Here is a 15,700-nt window from a genome sequence, read left to right as displayed (position 1 = left end):
TTAGTTTTTTTCTTCCTGTTGATGGCTGTCCCCTTTCATTTACGCTACTGAATGTGGTCCTCTGTAGCTCAATTGGTAGAGCATGGCATGTGTAAAGCCAGGGTAGTGGGTTCGATCCCCGGGACCACCCTTATGTAAAAATGTATGCACACATGACTGTAAGTCGCTTTGGATAAAAGCGTCTGCTAAATGGCATTTATTATTATTATTATTATTATCTCCCAGGGAACTTGGCCAACAGGCCACAATGAAATATTGTAAATATCTTGATTATAGACTGCATTTCTTGCACATACCTTCATTTTTCTTATGTATATATTATAGAGCACCTACATGCTTAATACAAATTAAGGGTGCATTTATGTTTACAGTCATTTAAACCAGTGGTTGTCAAGTGGTTTTGCCTCGGGATCCAAATTTAACCAGGTTGTCTCAGTCGCGACCCAATATTTGCAACCCAGTGGTTTATATGGGGGGTTTCTGGGTGGGGAACGACCAATGGGTGGGTTTCCCTGTGGATCCTTATTTTTGTTTCACATCTATGGGCTTATCAACACTAAAGATAACAATTATTAACAATCATTAATTTTATATATATATATATATATATATATATGTTAAACAATGTTAATGCTAGCTATTCCCACTTGGAATTTGAAAACCTAGCAAGAGATCATACTGATATAGCAATGTTCCAAGAAACACACCTGCTCCAAAAGGACACACATAGAATAGAGAACCACTTGTACAAACTGTCTGCTTTTTCATCAGCCCCAAACAAAACTAAAGGTGTAATCATAATGATACATAAGAAACAGTCACCATTATTGGTTAAGGCAAAGACCAAGAAGGCAGAATGACTTTCCTTAAATGTATCCATAATGGAAAGAAAATTGCCTTTATTAATGTGTATGCTCAAAATTCATATGATCCTACGTTTTTTGATTCTCTTAACAGAATATTGTTATCGAATTAACTAAATTCCATCTGGTTATTGGGACAGACATGAATGACATTTTGGACATGCAAGACAAATCTAATAAGACCAACTACAAGCCACATGCAACCAAGGCTCTCCAGCATATACTTTCTGATTACATCCCCATTGATGCCTGGCGAGCACATAATCCTAAAGCAAAACAGTACACTTTCTACTCAAACAGGCATAAAACATTCTCACAAATCGATTTCATGCTATTATCGACACCTCTATTTTCGTTAACCAAGAAAATAGAAATTTGACATATGTATAGAATAACTATCTTCAAAGTAATGACTCGGGACGTCGGGTTTGAAATGAAAGCTTCTTTTAGTAATAATACTTACATTTAACAACTTTAGATTCTATAAAACAATAAAAGTAAGTTGCTAGCGAAAAGTCAGGATTATCACTTGACACTTGACATAACTGGAGCCTTTTTTTCTCTCCCCCCGGTCGCCAGGCATTCTGAAACTTGCAGTCAAAAGAGTAATTCAATACTAACCAATACAACAAAGTATGTATGTACTTCTCTCAATCTCCAACACACAAATTCTAATACAATTACATATGTAAATAACTGTAAAGAAAATATCTTTAGATATAGCTCAATGAATTAACTTAAACATTAACTCTGTAACCCATTAGTTACAACTTCCTCCCCCCGATGAACAACTGTGTTCATCTAAATCTCTAGGCAGTATATCAACTGAATAGGTCTCCTCAACAATGTCCCTGAAGCAGTACGAACTGAACATGACCTAACTAGGCCATCTCGGCCTGGAAACTGTTCCTCAATCTTTCCTAGTTTCCAGGTTTGTCTGGGTGTGTTATCTTCTCCAATGAGTACAACGTCACCAGCTTTCAGCGGTGTGCTGTGACACGCCGCAGTAGTAGTCTCTTCGCCAACTGTTCCAGAAACTGGTCACAATTCTCTGCCTGTACTTCCATCTGCGTGTCATTTCCTCCTTGTTTAGCGTTGGGTGCTGAGTGTCAGCTGGAAATGGCTTTGGAGGCAAAGAGGTTAGTCTTTTACCCACCAGGAAGTGTTGCTGGGGTCAGGGGTTGTGGTTCATCCACTTCATTGTGCACGAAGGTCAGAGGCCTAGAATTTAGGATAGCTTCAACCTCTGTCAGGACTGTGCACATCTCTTCAAAGTTTAGTGAAGCTCTCCCAATAACCTTTCGCAGGCATATTTTTAGAGCTAACAGGAATGTCTCTGTTGACTGATCTGAGACCAGTTCCAAATGCACTGCTCTGGTTACAGCACAAGTGAACAGTGCAATGTATGACTTCTTCACAGCACCATTTTCTTTCACATAGAACGGTCCTGCAAAATCCACACCTGTGACTTCGAGTGGTGGGGATTCAGTTATTCTGTCTTTTGGTAAAGGCGCAGAGACCTGCTGTCCGGCCCTTGCCTTGAATCTCTTGCACACTAAACATCTTGCCACTGTGCTCTTGACTAGCTGCCTAGCACGCAAGATCCAGTATCGCTCTCTGATTTGTACTAGAGTGTCTCTTGTTCCAGAATGCATCACCTTCTCATGGTGGTACTGTATCAGCATTTCTGAGTATCTGTACTTGTTGGGCAGAACCCATGGGTGCTGCTCTCTGAATGTGAAGTTGGACTGTTGCAGTCTTCCTCCTACACTGAGTAGTTCGTGTTCGTCCAAGAACGGTTTCAGTTCTCTGATTTTACAGTCATTGTTTAGGCTTTTTCCTGCCTTCAGTAGTTTGATCTCCTGTCCGAAACTCTGTTGTTGTGTTACCTTAATCCAGTACTTTTCTGCATCGAACAGTTCTTCAGCAGTCAGTTCACCTTGCATCTTTATGTTTGTACGAGCGTTGGCTATGAATCTCTTTATCCAGGCGGTGACTCTGAACAATCTTTTCAGTTTGTTGTACCTTTCAAGCTCCAACACAGGTTCAGTGATGTCTGTGCTGTTTGCTGCGAGTTGTACAGTAACCTGGCAACTGGACTTGAGTTCTGTGTTTACCTCTTCTGGAACCTTGTTATCATCAGTCTCCTCGGACTGATTGGGTGATGTCAGAATTCTGGGTCCATTCCACCATAGCTCGCTCTGTGTCAAGTTTCGAACAGTTTGTCCTCTTGTAGGGAGGTCGGCTGGATTAGTTTTCCCTTCAATATGTGACCATGACTCTGGATTGGTCAAGGACTGGATCTCTGTCACTCTGTTCGCGACAAACTGTTTCCATTTCTGAGCTGAGCTGCAAATCCAATGCAGCATGATCATCGAGTCTGTCCACATTTTGATCTGTTTTTCTTCCATTTTCAGTGTGTTCATCAGGTTGTTTGCTAGTCTCGCTCCAATCACAGCTCACATGAGCTCCAGGCGTGGCTACCCTGGACTTGGATGCGACTAGACTTGTTGTTTCCCTGTCTTGTGATTCACTTTGCAAGTAAGCTACTGCACTGTAAGCCCTTTCACTTGCATCACAGAACACGTGTAGTTTCAGGGTGTGACTATTCTGTGGCCGCATGTCTGTTCTGTACCACCTTGGTATGGAGAGCTGGTGTAACTGGGGTAGTTCTGAACACCACTGTTGCCATTCTCGTGTCAGATCAGGTGGTAATTGTTCGTCCCAGCTGAGTCCCCTCTCCCACATTTCCTGGAACATGCACTTGATCCTGATGGTGAAGGGGGTCAGGAAACCAAGAGAGTCGAAAATACGTGCAGACGACTGCAGAACACTTCTCTTGATGTTTTCTTTTTGCTTTAGAATGCTCAGTAGCGGCCTGAGGTCAAACACAAAGTCATCTGTTTCCGGTCTCCACACTAAACCTTCAGCACTACTCCTTGTGTTTCTAGCGTCAACGGGTGGTCAGTTGTCGTACTCTCCTCCCATTTTGTTTTCAATTCAGGAGAGTTGGTCATCCACTTGCAGAGGTCCATGCCTGCAATCGACAGCATTCGCCTTGCAGTTGTGGTCACAAGGTAAGCCTTTTCAACATTGTGTGAACTTGCAATGAAGTCATCTACATAGAGTGACTCTCTCAGTATCTCTACAACTTCTGGTTGTTCTGTTTCATATTGTTTCAGGTGCTTCCTGATTGTAGCTGCCAGCAAGAATGGACTTGGGGAAGCTCCAAATACCACTCTTTTCATCCTCAGCACACGCAGCTCCTCTTCATTTTCTCCCCTTGGTGGGCCTGTGAGCCATAGAAATCTCACAGTGTCTCTGTCTCTCTCTGCTAGGGATATCTGCAGGAAGGCCTTCTTGATGTCTGCCATGAATGCGATCTCATGTAGTCTGAACTTTATCAGAACGCTGAACAGATCCGGTTTCAGGTTCGGTCTTGTGAGTAGACCACTTCTCTCAATCTCCAACACACAAATTCTAATACAATTACATATGTAAATAACTGTAAAGAAAATATCTTTAGATACAGCTCAATGAATTAACTTAAACATGAACTCTGTAACCCATTAAAGTTACAACAATATGAGCTTGTCTGACTACAACGCTTACTACTGGCAACTTCAAATCTTAGAATCTACTAAAAGATCCACAAGAAGGCGTTTCAACGTTTCATTACTACAAAATCCTACATTCTATGATCAATTTGAAATTGAACTAATTTAATTAATAATGATCAATAGGAATTCAGTCGATGACCCTCAGATTCTATGGGATTTCACCAAAGGTTTTATTTAAAAAAAAAATGCAACTGCATTTGTGTCACGCCCTGACTCAGAGGACGCTACTCCGGAGTCAGACCCTTTACTCTGTACTATGTTGAAGCACCTTTGGCAGCAATTACAGCATTGAGACTTCTTGGGTATGACTCTACAAGCTTGGCATACCTGTATTTGGGGAGTTTCTCCCATTCTTCTCTGCAGATCCTCTCAAGCTCTGTCAGGTTGGATGGGGCGCTTCGCTGCACAGCTATTTTCAGGTCTCTCCAGAGATGTTCGATCAGGTTCAAGTCCGGGCTCTGGCTGGGTCACTCAAGGACATTCAGAGACTTGTTCTGAATCCACTCCTGCGTTTTCTTGGCTGTGTGCTTCGAGTAGTACCAAGATGGCGTAGCAGTGCGGTCGTATGTTCTGTAGTGTCCTCGTGTAAATTGCCTGTTTGTTTTTTTTACTTTTTTGTCTTTTTCGTATGTATTTCTCCATCCTTTAACTAAATATACTTTCCTGCAACCCGCCTCACCCAATGTGGAACGGATTCTATTTCTTTATAACTTTTTATCTAGAACCTCCGGCTGAAACTAGCCAGCTAACTAGCTACTTGCTATTAGCCACCGTTAGCGGTCTTCACCATTGTCCGTGGCCTGCACTACCTACCAGCCAACTCTAGCCTTGACAATTATCGGCCAGTCTACATATTCTGCACAGCGCGCATTATCGACCCAGAGCATATCAGATTTTCTGCCGGAATCACTGAATCACTGGACCTTAACACCGGATCATCGCAACTAGCTAGCTGCAACCGAATGGCTGTTGTTGTTGTTGGCTAATCACCACTGTCCCGAAGCAAGCATCAGTTAGCCTTGAGCTAGCCTCGAGCCAGGCCCATCTCCCGGCTATCTACCTCTCTGTCAACCGGACGGGACCTCCTAGTGTTGACACGGAGCCCCGCCCATCTATCACTACTCGTCTGCCGACGTAATCGTCTGATGTAGTTTCAACAGGCTTCCCGTTGTGACGACCACGAAGATCCATCTGCTAGCCCCGGCCCGCTAGCACACGCAATCAACAGCCGTGCCTCCTGCTCGCCTGTGCCGTAGCAGCCACCGAACTGCACCCAGACTCACCTATTGCTGTTCACTGGACCTTAAGATCACTCAGCTATACAGCTAATGCCTGCTGGACTGTTCCTTTACACGGTATCCCATCCTGTTTAGCTGTTTAGCCTCAGCCCAAACTTTCGTCGCCATTACCAGCTGTTGTCTTAGCTCTCTCGAATAACACATGTGATTGCTTTATTCCTCTCTCCCATGTCAATATGCCTTGCCTATTGCTGTTTCGGTTAGTTCTTATTGTACTATTTCACTGTAGAGCCCCCAGTCCCGCTCAACCTGCCTCAGATAACTCCTTTGTGCCAGGTGTCCTCCAGACGTGACACTTGGCATTCAGGCCAAAGAGTTCAATCTTGGTTTTATCAGACCAGAGAATCTTGTTTTCTCATGGTCTGAGAATCCTTTAGGTGCCTTTTGGCAAACTCCAAGCGGGCTGTCATGTGCCTTTTACTCAGGAGTGGCTTCTGTCTGGCCATGCTACCACAAGGCCTGATTGGTGGAGTGTTGCAGAGATGGTTGTACTTCTGGAAGGTTCTCCCATCTCCACAGAGGAACTCTGGAGGCCTGTCAGAGTGACCATCGGGTTCTTGGTCACCTCCCTGACCAAGGCCCTTCTCCCCCGATTGCTCAGTTTGGCCGGGCGGCAAGCTCTAGGAAGACTCTGAATACTTATGTAAATTAAGGTATTTCTGTTTTGTATTTGTAATAAATTGGCAAACATTTCTAAACACCTGTTTTCGCTTTGTCATTATTGGGTACTGTGTGTGGATTGATGAGGAAAAACATGAATTTTATAAATTTTATAATAAGGCTGTAACATAACAAAATGTGGAAAAAGTAAAGGGGTCTGAATACTTTCCGAATGCATTGTATTATGTTCCATACAGGTTACAGAAAAGAGCAGAAGCGCTGAACAATCCGATCAGAACCCAGTCCTACCTACCTCCGGTAGGTGTCCTCAAGGAGAAGGCTTCCACTTCTATGTCAAAGATAATAAAACAAAAACACTATAGAAAAGACTACAGTAATGTCTGCACAAACACTGCAGTAAATAGTACAGTATACTACAGTCCACAAAAACACTACATTAATTACTGTAGTATATACAAAATATTTATTTTACTACAGTATTTATACTATATTTAACTGTAAATAGTACATTATACTACAGTATACTACAGTAAATGCTACAGTAAAATCCGCAAATACACTTGTGGGATGTGTGAAATGGGTCATTTTTACAGATGAAAGTCTAAAAACCTGAAAAACAGCAACAGCGCAGTTTCGATTAAGCCCAAAGTTCCATCTTCTCTTAACAAGTGCTTTTTGAATGATAGAAGGACATTTAAAGGGATGGAAATATATCGAGTGGCTTAGCCAGGAAGATTATATGCGTCCGGATGAGGTTCTATAATTCTTTGATATTCTCTTCTCTCTCTCTGTTCTCTCTCGCCAAGATGTCCCTCCGCTGTTGCAATGGCTCAACTGTAATTCAATTAAAATTGCATCTGAAATAGATGTTCATTTTCCATAGTGTTTCTTTCTCTCTGATGCATGCTGTTTCTCATCCCCTGTCCCCTAATCCTGCTCCAATACTCTATATTATTAAATGTTAATGAGACTGCATCAGGATCTCTATGTTCACTGTCCAGTTGGAGAACCACAAAGTTAGATTTTGTATTACCCGTCTGTGTCACACCCTGGCTCTGGGACTCTATATGTTGAGCCAGGGTGTGTTCATTCTATGTGTTCTATTTCTATGTTGGGGGTTCTAGGTTGTGTATTTCTATGTTGGCCTGAGTGACTCCCAATCAGAGGCAACGAGTGTCAGCTGTTGGCTGGTTGTCTCTGATTGGGAGCCATATTTATACTGTCTGTTTTCCTTTTGTGTTTGTGGGTTCTTGTTCTGTGTCGGTCATTGTTACCGTGGACTTCACGAGTCGTTTATTGTTTTGTTGTTTCGTGTGTGCACTTTAATTAAATAAAGTAACATGTTCGTTCATCACGCTGCGCATTTGTCTCTCCCTGACGATCGTGACAGAAGAACCCACCATAAAAGGACCAAGCAGCGTGTCCAGGAGCAGGCAGACTGGACATGGGAGGAAGCGCCGGGAAAGGAGATGGAGAGGTTGGCGATGGCCCAGGTGGGCAAATCGTGGTCCTGGGAGGACATGCTCGGGGGCAAGGGACCTTGGGCTAGGATTAAGGCCCTGGCGAGAGAGGAGCAGCGGCGTCAGCAGTGCCATCGTCGGACGGACGAGAGGCAACCCCAAAAAAAATGTTAGGGGGGGGCACACGGCATGGGCGGCTGGGCAGCAGGAGGCTGCCACAGGGCGATTTGGAGAGGAGGCCACCGGGTTAGGGGGTAAGAAGGCAGGTTGGCGGAGCCTGGATGGAGAGCGGAACCAACTTCCCGTGCTCAGGCATGGCAGCATGGGACGGGGCAGGTTCCGCGGTATGCGGAGCGGCGTACTGTGCCACGAGTGGTCCGGCATAGTCCTGTACGTCTTGTGCGAGCACCTCGCACGTGTCGTGCGAAGGGGGGTATGCAGCCAGGACGGAGTGTGCCGGCTCAACGCTCGTGGTCTCCAATGCCTCTCCGCGGTCCCGGATATCCTGCTCCAGTGTCACGTGCTGTTATGCCAGTACGGGTACACAGCCCTGTAAGTCCTGTGCGGATGCCTCACACAGAGTGTGTGAGGGTAGGCATTCAGCCAGGACGGGTTGTGGCCGCTCTTCACTCCAGGTCTCCTATCCGTCTCCACAGCCCGGTTCGGCCTGTCCCTGCTCCACGCACCAAGCCTACGGTGTGCGTCGCCAGCCCAGTCCGGCCTGTCCCTGCTCCTCGCACCAAGCCGACGGTGTGCGTCGCCAGCCCGGTCCGGCCTGTCCCTGCTCCACGCACCAAGCCTACGGTGTGCGTCGTCAGCCCAGTCCGGCCTGTTCCTGCTCCACGTACCAAGCCTACGGTGTGCGTCGCCAGCCCAGTCCGGCCTGTCCCTGCTCCACGCACCAAGTCTACGGTGCGCGTCGCCAGCCCGGCCCGGCCTGTTCCTGCCACTCGCACCAAGTATACGGTGCGCGTCGCCAGCCCGGCCCGGCCTGTTCCTGCCACTCGCACCAAGCCTACGGTGTGCATCGCCAGCCCGGCCCGGCCTGTTCCTGCCACTCGCACCAAGCCTACGGTGCGCGTCGCCAGCCCGGCCCGGCCTGTTCCTGCCACTCGCACCAAGCCAGGGTTGCGAGTCGCCAGCCCGGCCTGGCCTGTTCCTGCCACTCGCACCAAGACAGGGGTGCGAGTCGTCAGCCTGGTCCAGAACGTTCCTGCTACTCGCACCAAGCCAGGGGTGCGAGTCGTCAGCCTGGTCCAGCCCGTTCCTGTTACTCGCACCAAGCCAGGGGTGCGAGTCGTCAGCCTGGTAAAGCCCGTTGCTGCTCCACGCACCAAGCCAGGGGTGCGAGTCGTCAGCCCGGTAAAGCCCGTTCCGGCTCCACGCACCAAGCTAGGGGTGCGCATCGTCAGCCCGGTCCGGCCCGTTGCTGCTCCACGCACCAAGCCAGGGGTGCGAGTCGTCAGTCCGGTGAGACCCGTTCCGGCTCCACGCACCAAGCCAGGGGTGCGTATCGTCAGCCCGGTCCGGCCCGTTGCTGCTCCACGCACCAAGCCAGGGGTGCGCATCGTCAGCCCGGTCCGGTCCGTTCCTGCCTCACGCACCAAGCCAGGGGTGCGCGTCGTCAGTCCGGCACAACCCGTGCCTGGGTCATCGGTGCCAAATCAGGTACCGCTCAACTGCTCCACAACGGAGCTGAAGCTAGCCGTTCCTGCTACGTTCAGGTCAGCTCCAGCCAGCGGGGCCAGACCGGACCAGGGGCGCTATGGGGGGATTATTGGAGGGTGGTGGGCAAGGCCGGAGCCAGAACCGCCGCCGAGGAGTTATGCCCACCCAGCCCTCCCCTGTTTTGCTCTTATTGAGGCGCGGGTACTGTCACACCCTGGCTCTGGGACTCTATATGTTGAGCCAGGGTGTGTTCATTCTATGTGTTCTATTTCTATGTTGGGGGTTCTAGGTTGTGTATTTCTATGTTGGCCTGAGTGACTCCCAATCAGAGGCAACGAGTGTCAGCTGTTGGCTGGTTGTCTCTGATTGGGAGCCATATTTATACTGTCTGTTTTCCTTTTGTGTTTGTGGGTTCTTGTTCCGTGTCGGTCATTGTTACCGTGGACTTCACGAGTCGTTTATTGTTTTGTTGTTTCGTGTGTGCACTTTAATTAAATAAAGTAACATGTTCGTTCATCACGCTGCGCATTGGTCTCTCCCTGACGATCGTGACAGTCTGAGAACTTCAAATGTTCTATTTTTCCTTCCTTCCTTCCTTCCTTCCTTCCTTCCTTCCTTCCTTCCTTCCTTCCTTCCTTCCTTCCTTCCTTCCTTCCTTCCTTCCTTCCTTGACATTACATTCCACCATAATCCAAACGATAACAAAATACTGTTGAAACCATGTGTTGTAAGATTATCAAAGTGCAGTTTGTCAACAACTACTAAAGTGATTTGAAGATTTTGAAACTTCAGGGTGGGGAGGCGGGGTGATGGTGGATGGATATTCAATACTTTCCAAACATTCCTGTCCTCATATTTTACTCAGAAATCAACTTCATTTAAATTAATGTACACGTTTCAGTCTACCTACAGCAGGGTAGTTTTCTGAGCAAAATTATTATTATTATTATTTAAATTGTTGGACTGTGAAAACACCAACAAATCAGCTCCAAGTGATTACATAAAAAAAAGATATGTTCCAAAGTATTCCCACGCATAATAGAGAGATAGAGTATGTGATTGTATACAAATGTAAGCAAGGTTTGAAATGATTTTCGGCCAAAAAAAATTGTCCCGCAGATGAATCTAGTTGATGATCCCTGACCTACAGAGTCCTGGATGGACAGGAGAGCGTGGGGCAGAGACATAAAGAAAACAGACAGAGAGAGGTCAAGCATGATAGAGATGGAGAAAGAAAGAGGCAGACACAGACAGAGATAGAGAGATCATCAGGGTGAAGAGAGTGTTTCAGGCCATTTGTTGTGTGGGTGTTGTGTCTCTTTCTGCTCTGTCACCTCTCCACCCTGTGCCCTGTGACCAGTCAGCCAGCACAGACAAGCACACTCCATGTTTCCACAAACTCCATCCATAATCACCTCATGTTCCCACAAATCACTATGTGGGTGCCTGTGTGAGAGAGACAAAGATAGTGTCCCTGTCAACCACACCTCCATAATGACAACCTGTCACCCTGTGCCCTCTGCTTCTGTCCAGAATAAAGAGTGGGTTGACAGTTTCAATGTAGAGGACACTCCAGTGCCAATACAACCACCTAGGTCCCCATCTATCAAAGAGTCCCAATTCCATCTGGGTTGGAGACATTTTGGCAAAAGAATGAACCTGTCAAAAATAATTGTAACAGGGCAATTATATTAATCTAAAACAGAACTCCATTATTCAAATGAATGAATGATTAATGTATCAATTCATATTGGGTTGTTCTTGACCAGGCTGTGAGCATTGGATATTTCTAAGGGCATGAAACAAGCAAAGTAAGACATCCGGGCACAAGTAAACTTTTTTAATATCCTCTCTTTCTCTCCTCGTCTCTCTGGTCCAAAGTGAAGTATTGATTTATGGATGATGAAGGCAGACAGGAGCTTTCTGAGATAAGTGAAGACATTTTGGTCAGACTGAAGCTACACAGGGAGATACAGAAGGAAAGAAATAGAAATACAAAAGTACTTTTGCTTGTCAGGTAGTGAAGACAGTAGAACACCAAGGCAACACAAGTGAGACATTGTGACAAAGGTTCGTGGTGTAATTGGAAAGGCCATCAACAAAAACTATCCAGCACAATTTCGTCTGGCCCTATTTGAGAGACGTGGGAATCGTTCTGAAATGAGATCACATTATTGCAGAGTTGGCATTCAAACCATCATCGATCGGTCAATTCTCATTGACCCAGGAACCAGCCGTCGATATTTTGTCTTACATAAATACTGCCAAATGCTAGTGATTAGAGTAACAAAGTGACATCGTAGCGTTGACACATCAGAGATGAATCAGTCTAACTGCTTAGAAGGGGAAAAGCTCTAACTAACTACTCAGACCCTTGTTGTCCCTGTTTGTTACTGATAAGACTGGAGGACTTTCATTACTGCTAATTCCCCCTTTATCTGCAGTGGCTGTCTATCAACAGTGTACTTATGGGGGTAGAGATTCAGACAAGAGAGAGAGTCTGAGAGGGGAATGGAGGGTTGGAAAGAGTGGGTTAAGATAGAGAAAGAGGACAGGTTGAGAGAGAGAGTAGATTTAGGGAGAGGGTTAAGAGAAACAGAGAGCATGAATAGATAGAAGAGATAGGCTGGTGGGAGGAGCTGTTTGGAGGATGGGCTCATCGTAATGGCTGGAATGGACATCGGATGTTGTAGATGTCCTGGTGGGCAGGTAGTTTGCCCACGGTAATGCATTCGGCAGGCCGCACCACCCTCTGGAGAGCCCTGCGGTTGCAGGCGGTGCAGTTGCCATACCAGGTGGTGATACAGCCCGACAGGATGCTCTCAATTGTGCATCTGTAAAAGTTTGTGAGGGTTTTAGGTGCCAAGCCAAATTTCTTCAGCCTCCTGAGGTTGAAGAGGCTCTGTTGCGCCTTCTTCACCACACTGTCTGCGTGGGTGGACCATTTCAGTTTGTCAGTGATGTGTACGCCAAGGAACTTGAAGCGTTCCACCTTTTCCACTGCGGTCCCGTCGATGTGGATAGGGGGGTGTATCCTCTGCTGTTTCCTGACGTCCACAATCATCTCCTTTGTTTTGTTGACGTTGAGTGAGAGTTTATTTTCCTGGCACCACTCTCCCAGAGCCCCTACTTCCTCCCTGGAGGTTGTCTCGTCATTGTTGGTAATCAAGCCTACTACTGTTGTGTTGTCTGTAAACTTGACGATTGAGTTGGAGGCATGCTTGGCCACGCAGTCATGGGTGAACAGGGAGTACAGGAGGGGGCTGAGCACGCACCCTTGTGGGGCCCCAGTGTTGAGGATCAGTGAAGTGGAGGTGTTGTTTCCTGTCTTTACTGGTATTGTGGGTGACCCAGCCTATAGAGCGCCCATCCAGCGCTCTAACGTCCATGGGAATGGAGAGGGGCTGAGTGGGGATGCCCAGCTCAGACGCCAGGGTAGCGTCCATAAAGCTCTCATCGGCCCCAGAGTCGATGAGTACCCGGAGAGATTTTGACTGGTTCCCCCACAGCAAGATGGCATGAAAGGGGGTGCGAGTAAGGGGAGAGGTAAAGTTCTCCGTATGGCCCACCAGAGTACTCGCTCCTACTGGTGAGCCTGGTCTTTTAGTGGACAGGTGGACACAAAATGACCAGTAGTCCCGCAATACAGGCAACTCTTCGTGTGAAGCCTGTATTGCTGTTCGGTTAGAGACAGCCTAGCTCTGCCTAGTTACATCGGCTCGGGAAGAGGTGAATCGGCAGGTTCTCTCGGCAATGGAGCCTTCTGGGAATTCCGAGATGCCTCGGAGGCGAGGTGGAATCCTTGGGCGGGCGAGTGGAACGGACTTCCTCTCCTTCCTTCATTCCTGTAGTCGCCCATCGATCCGAATGGTCAAGGCGATGAGCGAGTCGATATCCGTCGGTAGTTCCCGGGCTGCAAGCTCGTCCTTTACTTCCTCCAATACTCCGTGCAGGAACATGTCGAACAGCGCTTCTGGGTTCCAGGCACACTCAGCTGCCAACGTGCGGAAATCCACTGCATAGTCTGCCACACTGTGGGATTCTTGCCTTAGCTGGAGTAACTTCCGGGCAGCCTCTCTTCCGGACAATGGAGCATCGAAAACCTTCTTTACCTCCTGCATGAACTCCTCCAGACTCAAGCATATGGCCGACTGTTGTTCCCACAATGCCATAGCCCAGGCGAGAGCCCTCCCGGACATCAGCGTGATGAGGTACGCTATCTTAGAGTGGTCCGAGGAAAAGGAAGAGGGCTGCAGCTCGATGATGAGCGAACACTGAGCTTGAAATGCCTGACAGGTTCCCGACTCTACAGCGAAGCGTTCCGGGGTGGTAAGCAGGGTTCTCGGGAAACCGGGGTGGCCGGGGAGGCCACGCTGCTAACAGCCGGGTTGCTGAGGGGATGGGAGTTTACTGTCGTGGTAGGCTGCCTAACAGACAACCCGCGGAATTGCTCTAGCAATGTGTTAAACACTCGGTCATGGCGTTCGGCCAAAGCCTGGAACCCTTCCATGAGACTATGAAGCAACTCCTCGTGCCTTCCAATGGTGGCTCCTTGGGAGCAGATGGCGTTGCGGTGCTGGTCCGAGTCTGCTGGGTCAGTCATGGCCAGTTCGTACTATCACGTTTCAGGAGAAGATCCAGATGCAGACAGTGTCGAAGTAACAAAGGGTCAAGGGCAGGCAGAGGTCAGCAATCCAGAACAGAGTCCAAAAGGTATAGAACGGCAGGCAGGCTCTGGGTCAGAGCAGGCAGAATGGTCAAAACCGGGAAAACTAGAAAACAGGAACTTGAGAAAGACAGGAGCAAGGGGAAAACCTCTGGTAGGCTTGAAGAAACAAAACAAACTGGCAACAGACAAACAGAGAACACAGGCATAAATACACTGGGGATAATGGGGAAGTTGGGCGACACCTGGAGGGGGGTGGAGACAATCACAAAGACAGGTGAAACAGACCAGGGTGTGACAGTTTGCATGTCACTGACGTCATTGTAAAGTATTGCTAATGATGATCTGGTATGAGGACAGGCTTCCAGGATGAGTAATAAGACATTTGTAGAAGACCCTGAATAAGTAAATTAGCAGAGATATTTACGTGCCAGTATTTTAAGATATTCTGGGTTAGTATTAGATTATAGGCCCCTACAAATAACCATTATGAATAAATTGAATACATGCAATAGAAAATATCCTCATCATGACTTCAAACATGTTTTATTTTCTATTATTTCATCAGGTTAGTCTAAGCGAGATTCAAATTCTCTTTTGCGAGAGTCTTAGTAACACATTACAAGAGAACAGGTCAAAAGGCACCACACAAACTCTTGTCACATGAGAGACTACTATACATCAGGGAGGTGACTGAGTGTATCTGAAAAGCGATGACAAGAACATTACATTTTTTGTCAATTCAGTCAAATCATGACATCACCCTCCGGCTATGTCTCTGTAAACGTAGTCCCTTGATTCATAATATTGGATAAATTACCCCATAACCATCAATTGAGCTCACTGATGAGGAGAAGGTTCTGCTCATTCTCCACGGCCCGCTGAAGCTCCCTACTGTAATGTATATTTAAATCAGCAACCAGAGTTTATAGAGTATTTACTTAGGCCTCTTAGTCCTGGGTGGGACATAAGGCTGCAACAATTTGGATTCTGTCTGGCCACATGAGTTTGTCTTTGGCCACAGCTTGCGCCCTGTCCCATGAGAGACCCATCTCTTCCAGCTCCGGCACCACTGTCCGTCGTCATGTTGTTTTTTGTCTGCCCCGCTTGACCTTTTCAAATCAAATCAAATTCTATTTGTCACATACACGTGTTTAGCAGATGTTATTGCGGGTGTGGCGAAATGCTTGTGCTTCTAGCTCAGTAATATCTAACAAGTAATATCTAACAATTTCACAACATATACCCAATTCACACAAATCTAGTAAGGAATGGAATTTAAGAATATATACATATATGGACAAGCAATGACAGAGCGGCATGGACTAAGATACAGTAGAATATTATAGAATAGAATACAGTATATACATATGAGATGAGTAGTGCAAGATATGTAAACATTATTAAACTGACTAGTGCTCCATTTCCTAAAGTGGCCAGTGATTTCAACAGGCAGCAGCAGCCTCTAATGTGCTAGTGATGGCTATTTAACAGTCTGATTGCC

The sequence above is a fragment of the Coregonus clupeaformis genome, chromosome 31, assembly GCF_020615455.1.
Source record: "Coregonus clupeaformis isolate EN_2021a chromosome 31, ASM2061545v1, whole genome shotgun sequence".
Classification (NCBI taxonomy): domain Eukaryota; kingdom Metazoa; phylum Chordata; class Actinopteri; order Salmoniformes; family Salmonidae; genus Coregonus; species Coregonus clupeaformis.
Note: the sequence above shows the minus strand (reverse complement) of the source record.